The sequence below is a fragment of the Aphelocoma coerulescens genome, chromosome 7, assembly GCF_041296385.1.
Source record: "Aphelocoma coerulescens isolate FSJ_1873_10779 chromosome 7, UR_Acoe_1.0, whole genome shotgun sequence".
NCBI lineage: Eukaryota > Metazoa > Chordata > Aves > Passeriformes > Corvidae > Aphelocoma > Aphelocoma coerulescens.
The window spans coordinates 16,878,562-16,887,200 of record NC_091021.1 but is presented as its reverse complement, the minus strand read 5'-3'; positions in this window follow the sequence as shown (position 1 = coordinate 16,887,200).

Below are 8,639 nucleotides of genomic sequence, written 5' to 3'. Positions count from 1 at the left end.
ACACACGATATGTTCTTTGAAAAACTAAAACCTTATTTATTGAATCTGAAGTTATGTAAATATTAAGAGACTACCAATTTGCAGAATAAATCAAACAATTTAAGTAATAAATAAGGCAACAGCATTAAACACATAGTATAAAACCCACAGTTAAGAAATCAGTGAAGATTCATACTTGCATTTTAATATTTTAAGGGATTTAGGGGTTTTTTCCATTGAAATATTCCCTGTAGTATTAAATTAAAACAAGTGTGTTGTAACAGCACAGGACAAAAAGGAGAAAGTGCACACCTGTTGCAAACACAGTGGTATGGAAAGGGGACCAGAAAGAAGTGTATGATGAAACCATGACAGTGTATTTCAAGTAGTTACATGGAAAGAAACAAACATGCACCATAGGCCTTTGAAATTCTTTCACACCTATAATAATACAATTCATTTTCATAGCAGAAGACTATTTCTGACATAGGTTAGTATTGTAAGTGTCTCTTCTAAATAAATTGCTTCTGTGTCTAATTCGGTTGATTCGATCTCATACAAAAACGATTCCATTTTCTTCATTCCCTTGGATTAGAAACATTCCTGTATTTTTACACCAGTGTAGTCACATGTATTAGAGTGGAAGCAAGACTGTGGCAGCTCTGCTTGCTGCCGGCAGCTGTCACTAACACGAGATCTATCTTCACAAATATTATTATAAGTGTGTTCATCTGAGATGTCCTTATTCACAAGAGCTGACCTTCGTGGCTATGTGTGACATTTAAAAAGAAAAGTTCTGCTTTACAACCTTCAGTGTGCCTTCAGTTATAAATTACTTCAAGAGTATTAGTAATAATAATTGATTTTAACAGTAAGTAATATAGTTATAAACAGCTCCTACTATTTAATGAAAGAAATGCTTCATCTTCTGGTTTTATTTATTAGTATTCAAGTGCCTTCCACAACCTCACTGAGATCGGTTATTGCTTAATTAAACTAGAAAAGATGACCTGTCAATGACTCCTTGTTAGAAAGAAAAATAAGTTATTTTTACATTTCTTTACAAATGTTCTTAAGGGTTGCTTATTTTTCTTTGCTGTTTTGAGCTTATACAAATACAGACAGTGCATGTGAATAATGAATTGTTTGAAATTTCCTTACATGTTAATAAAATACAGGATTTTCATCTTAGTAAGGTGCATCAGCTAAATAAACAGAATCAATTAAGAATTTTGCCCTGCATTGGCCACACTAAAGCTGTCCTTAATTTGCATGAGTGAATCAAATGCAGAAACCTTCTAAGCATCTTTCTGCTGCTCACAACTAAAGTCCACTGCATTTTTTAAGAAATTCAGATTGCCAGCAAAGTAAAAGAGCACCTACAGGTTCATAACACATAAGATCTGATCTTCATATGTGAAAAACTAAGGATTAAAAGGCTTCACTGGCAAATGGTCTGATGAATGATACAATTACTCCATCAATAATAGCAGGAAGGTTTCAAATAAACAATACCCAGCTAAAATCCGACTGTACAATTACAGCAGTGTCTCATTTTATTTTACATTTTTTTGGTCACAAAGTACTGATAACTGACAAATAAAACTTAATGTCACGTTATCATGATGCAAATAAAAATACACCGTGCACTTAGATAAATGTCACACTTGAGACACTGTCTATCATCTCTGACCACTAGCTGGCACCATAGCTTTAAAAATGCAGTGATGTATTTGGTTTATATCTTACTAATTAACAAGCCAGCTACCCAATTTTTAACAGAAAACAATTACTCAAAGCAAACAAGAAATATTTGGGGCTATAAACTAAAATGAGTCTGAAAGCAATATTCTCAATGATGACTGGTACGATACATCCTGCAAAGGGAAATGGATAATAGTTAACAGACTCAGGGGGTGTTTTTATTACATGAAAATAAACGGTACTGTGCACAAATGGGAGAGTCTGATATTTTTGCTGCTGGCTGGGAGACCGTAGGGGTCAATATCTTGGGTTATGAAGAGGATGAACCCCAATAAACTGCCTCCCTTGCTGGGCTTTTCATCCCAAATTAACTCGGAGGCCACTTCAGGTTCACTCCCAAAGAAGCAGCTTTATTGCACCAGCTAATAAATTTCACAGAGTCTGTCTCCTTCACTGGCTTCCCTTTTCTCATTAGAGCCTGCTGCTTTCATTGTCTCCTGGCTGGATACAGATGCCCTAAGAGGCAGGGCCCTGGTTTCCATTCTCTGACTGCAGTGGTTCTGACATTGCAATCGACTTCACTGCCACGTTCTGCTCCAATTCTTTCAGACCAGCTGCTGTGGGCTGACCTGACACATGCACTGCGACAGGAACTCACACATCCAGGCCTATGCAAAGGTCAAAGCAGGGACTACAAGCCAGTCATTTACCACTCAGTCTCAGAAAAGGCCAAAAAAATTTCAGGCAACTGTTCCAAACTGTCTATGAAATTTATATGTATTTACAGATTGGGCAAAGAAACCGATAAATGGTCACCTAATACCAATAACAGAGGATTGATAAATTGTAAATACATCATTTTTATGGCAAATCTCTCAGCTGTGGTCTGAATAGAAGAAACACTTCCATAATGTAAGAAAATCTTCCCTAAAAGGAAAATAAAGCTTTCTCTCCTATGGTTTTGTGCAGCTGTGAATCAAATCAAAAGTCACTGTGAAATTTAGGACATACTGGCAAGATTTCAATATCAGTAATGGCAGTCACCTGAAAAGAACTCTGCTATTCTGGCCTTGGCACCACTAAACAGTATAGGTCATAAAGTTACACATATTCTTTTTTACAATCTTTCATAGGACCAGAGAGAAGAGAATGTACATTTTGAAGAACAGTGCTATACATGTTACGAATTCTGCAGTCGGTTCAGTAAAATAGCTAGCTGATTGCTCTTTCCCAACAACAACAAAAAACAACCCCCCCCTCCAAAAGCAAAAAAAAAAAAAAAAAAACAACCACAGATTAACTTACACTGTTAGTTACATAGGAAAAGAAGCATTCTAATTCTTACTCTGAAAAAGCCACCTCCTATGTAATTTTATAACCACATTTTTGTCCTACCTAACAGGGAAATGCAGAACTTTGTCTACACGTTCACTGTTATCTACACTGGTCAGATTCTGCCTTGAGCATACTCCAGTAGCACTGCCAGGCCAGCCTGCAGCCTGCTTTAAGCACTGCACCTCCACGCAGCTGAAGAGCAGGCAAAAGGCAGCTCCCAACCCTCAGTGCCAAGCAGAGTGTGGATACAGAGTGCACCTGTGTTTCCAGGGTAATCACTGACGTCATGGCAGTGCTGGTGTCTAAAATGACACAATGAGTTCTAACAGATTGACTTGGAAGACTATACATGGATGGATTTGGGTTAAAAAACACAATTATATATTCAAACTGGTATGGCACAAATACTTACCTACCAAAAGAAAAAGAAAAACAATTAAACAAAAGACTGGAAAGAAATGGAAGGAATCCACCTAGAACAAATTCTTTTTAAATGGTGTTTTAAATCTCTTCAAGTAGTTTCATATTTGCTAGCAAATTTCATTCTTCACTGATAGAGATATTTTGTGTTTTGCAAAGACTTATTTCAAAACTAATTTTATCTTGGAAGAAAAAAGAACTTATTCTCATATCCCTGCCTTGGCAAGTAACACTTGCAAAGCTCCCTCTGTAGCCAAAGGTTTTGAGTCTTTGTTTTGTGTAACAAAAACTGTCAATAAACAACAAATTCGTTCCCCCTATTTTTTTACAAAGTCATTGAAGTTGACACCTTTTCTCCATCTATGCTCCACAGGATAAACCCTGCCAACATCAACTAATCATAATGTTAAAAATGTGACGGGTTTGCCTTGTTCCAAAGTTATTTTGAGGTCATTTTGGTAGTCCTGCAAATAGTCCATAGGGCAGCCTGTAACTGAGTCATTCCACCAAATTCAGGCCAGGCGGCAATGGGGACGAAGGATCATAAATTGGAGAAACCTCGTCTTAGTGAACGCAGCAGCAGAGAAGCCTGTAACGGCTGCAGTATAATAAAGAAGTGTTAGAGTTAATCCACTGCTATCTGTCTTTATTTTGCTAACCCAGTCGAGTGGACACCACAGCATTGAGACTACATTAATCAAAATTTGGAATGACCTGCTTTTCATTGCAAACTGCAGTTATCTTTCTTTACTGATTGGCCTTGACCTGTCAGCTGCATTTGGTACTGCTGACCCTGGGGGTTCTCTCCAAGAGCCTGGAGGTCTACGAAAGGTTGTCTGACTCTGTTCTTGCTCAGTTTAATTCATATTCTACTCAACATGCCCATTTTATTTCCAGTAGAAATTGTTCATTTAATTGCATTGTAAGTTTTATGGGGTATGCCCCAGGCTGCATTCTTTATGCCAAGCTTCTCAGTATTTATATGTGGAATGGTGGGGGGTGGGGGGAATGACTCACTCACAAAGCAAGACCAGGCTTCATAATACCAGGATTTTTCACTGCTTTAAATTGTCTACAAAGCTGTTTGGGGAAGAAAACAAAACGTCTATGTCATCACCTGTAGGGAGGTTGATTTGACAAATGCACTGTTTTCAACTGAAGACAGGTTCATCCTCTTTTTAGGAATTACACAACCTTTCTACAATGCTAGTATATATTATTCTGTTAAGAGACCTACATTATAACTTTGTATCTAACCAACCCCAAAGTTCATCACATGACAGCCGTAGTACTACAAACCCAAAGAGTTCATACTCAAGAACTCAGTATTTTTTCAGATAATACTATTTTAGTGATGTCAAATGTATTTAATGTCTTCCCTTACAAAAGGGGTTCAAGTTTGATATCCCCAATCCTGATTCTTCGCAAAGAAATAAAGAAATGGTGTAGTATAGCATTCCTTGGGGTGTTTGCCAAAACACAAGACTTTAAATTTGACACTGCTTAATCTATTCAATTAGCTAATCTATGTATTAGGAGATGGTTTCAAATGTTATGCCATACAAAAAGCACCACCTTTATTAGTAAAAGGCAAATTGTACTCTTAAAAGTAGCATTAACTTTGCCACTCTTCTTGGACACTGTCAAAATCAAGAGAAATATTATATAACTTAGCAATGTAATATCAAACTAACTACATGGGGTAAATTAAATTTTTGTTCATATCTTGAATAAAAAGATTACTTCAACAAATAGGATTGAATTTGTGCTTCAAAATGTTTTAATTTGCAACAGAAACAATATATTAAATCAGTAGCATCATTATTATGAAATTGAAAAATTTAGATCTGTCGTTCAGGAAAAATCTGGATACTGGTCATCTAATAATTTTTTTAAAGAATGACTCCTTCTTTACCAAGGACCAACTACAGGGGAATGCTGTGCAATTATAGTCATTACTTATTAATATTTAATTAAATTTACTTTGTGTTATATCAGCCATCTTATTTTAAAACAAAAAGTAGAGACTGAAGAAAAATACAAATTATAAATATAAAAATAAAATTATTATTAATTTAAATTTTTTACAACGTATTTTTCAAAACAGATGATAGCAATAAAAATGGAAGAGAATCAAAAACAGAAAAACAAAAGGAAGATAAAAAAAGAGCAGGGCTGCAGTTCATTCATGAGTAAAAGCAAAGACAATGTCTATCAAGAGATCAGAAAGCAAACCTGGAAACAAAACACCTTCAGATTGTGAAAAATTGCAGCTTGGAATTCAAATTTTGTGAACCTGGACATATCACTAGAAGAGTAGGTGAAACCTTTGGTGGAAATCTTTTAGCCTATTAATATAAATATATTTGAGCAAACTCTAGATGGACTCCACTGTTTATTCTGTCATTCTTTGATCTAATTTCATACTAATTCTAACTGAATTAATACCAATTATCTTATCTCTAAGTACAATCACAGAGAAGTCCATAGTCTGAAATTCACCAAGCGCTCATAGAGAAAGACAAAGGGGTTTATTTGTTTCCATAACTTGCCCCAATAAAGTTCATCCAGCCCCTTCTTTTTGGTGTCATTTTCCTCTGCTATCTATTACTTCTAAGAACAACAGGAAAATAAAGAAACAAAGTAACATATTCTGCGTGATTAACCAGGAGCCAATGACTTTCTTCCTTGCCATGCCTCACCTTGACTTTCCTTCCCTGAACAAATTCTGTCTGTTGAGCAGTAATTGCTAGGGCAGTATTGCCAAACTAATAAAACAAACTGCATTAATACTTTAATATTCAGCTTAACTACAATTGTAGCAAATACATTACAAAGAGGGAAAAACATACACACTTTCCACTTTTGATGAATGTCACAAATTACTCATAACAACATGTGGTACCAGAATAGAAATGAGCCAACAGCTGCAGAGATTTAAGTAATTTGCACAATGCCTGTTGTCTGGTACCTCCCCTGCTGGAAGTTACCATCTTCAGAAAACAGTGAGGAGAGGGGAGTGTGGGCCTACACTTCAGCTGCTTCAATTCACAATCCAACATGTTAAATCATGGGGTGTAGGATTCAATTACAATAGAAGTCATAACCAATCTGCCAGTAGTAAAAAAAACAACAAACCAAACAAACCCACAAAAAACCAAACCAAAACAAACAAAACCCCCCCACACCCAAAAAGTATTCAAATTCAGCACGATGAAAGCAGCATTTTGCCAGATTTTATTAGAAACACATATATTCCAGTCCCCAGAAGTAGCAATAAGCCATTATATATTAGTTGAACTTTCCAAAATACTCATAATTCTGTGTGTATTCTGTGTGTATTTACAACCCAGTTCCTCCCAGAATGATTAAAACACAGGTACTTCTCTTCCTAAGTCATCCTACCTAGACTGTGAAATTACAAGGCTGCAGTCCTACAGTATTACACAGCAAATTTCCTGTGCAGTCCTCAGTGAAAGCAGGAACACTCACAGAGCTGTAGGAAGAGAAGCTGTGACCAGGACACTTATCAGAAAGGTTTGAGACAGTTTTGGCAAGGTCTGAGGAGAACAACTGCACTGGTGGGTGTCATTCAGTAGTAAATAACTGAGTTCTGGCACACTGATATCATTTCTGTAAGGCAGGCAACAAAGCAGCACGGCCCCTGCTATGAGGAACCGAAGGTTTGTGGGAGGTTATCAAGCTGATATTTAACAGCAAATAGTGGGGACAAGCGTGTTCCAAAAGAGACTCTATTTTATACCAAAATATTCCTTTCTCCCATTACCTTCCACAGAGAAGCAATTCAACAACTGTTTTGGTCCAGTAATCATCTTTCATTAAAGAAGCTTGCTACTGCATATATGTATAGGAGTCTTTCTAGAACACACTAAATTTTATGTTTATTTTTACTTAAATACCACTAAAGTAAAACCCTGACAATGGGATGAAGCTTGCACAGACATTTTTCAGCTTACATACTGCCAATTCTGTCAGCATCCTAAAACTAAAATGCATGGAAACCACTTGGAAACATACATACTGGGGTCCTCAGATACTAAGTTCACAGGTGGAAAGAACAAACAAACAAAAAAAAGGAGTTGGGTTCAAAAACTGGACTGTAGGCAGATTTTAAAATCAATATTGCCAGACTTAATCCAAAGGTCAAACCGGGAAAATCTGATCTCTTGTCATTAAAGAGAACAAAACAGAAAGAGGAAGAGCTTTAGGCTGGTAGCTGATGTTTCAGTAGTGCTGCAGTCATGTATAATTTAATACTCCATGACTGGCTAATAATACTCTTCTTTGTGTCCCTATCACAAGTTTTGCAATAATGGTCAAGATTTGTGGTTTCCAGAAGTCAGCTTGGAATATTGCCTTCCTGCTCCAGGCCTGACATAGTAGTCCTAATTTTCCACTGGGATGTGCTATATAATTGCATCAGTCTGCTTTCTGAAACTCTTGCAAGGGTGTTAAGCTAAAAAAATAGGCAAGACAGAAGCTCTGTTTGGGCACCAGAATGCAGAACAGAAATAAAAAAAAACTAATTCATTTAATCCCATAGACAAATTCACAAGATGGAGGTAAAAGCAACAGGTGTACTGGAGGGTAAGCACATGCCCATATGAGGGAATAAAAAAGCAGCTAATTCTTGTTCAGATATAATGGCAATTTTAACTTACAGAAATAGCAAGCTGTGTGTTTTCTATATTTACATGTTATAAACACCTTTATTTTAAAAAAAAAATCCTGTATACTGATAGATGTAAAAACTGAAGAAGTTTTGTGGTACAACTACAGCCAGTGTTCCAAATAGTACGGCTCTTTTGGTTGACTAGACTTAAAAAGAAACTCGGACGTCCCAGAGTCCCCAGGTGATACTTCTTCAAGGTGGTCCCACTGAAGTGAAGCAGACACACCCATTTATCTGCATGTTTTTACTAATGAGCCTCGGAAATGGCACCCAGAAAGAAAATGGAAATGGACAATACCCGCAAATTGTTCATATCTCCTTAGGCCTCATCCTCAGCCAACATGAAATGCAAGCAGTATCAGACATCAGACTGGAATCTGATTTCACAATTCTAGAGCCTTTTTCCAGAGGTTTTGTATATGTTGGGGACATTGCTAGACAGTTTATTTATCAAATCCCTTAAGAACCACAAAATCAAACTACATTTTAACTATATCTGGTACCAGAA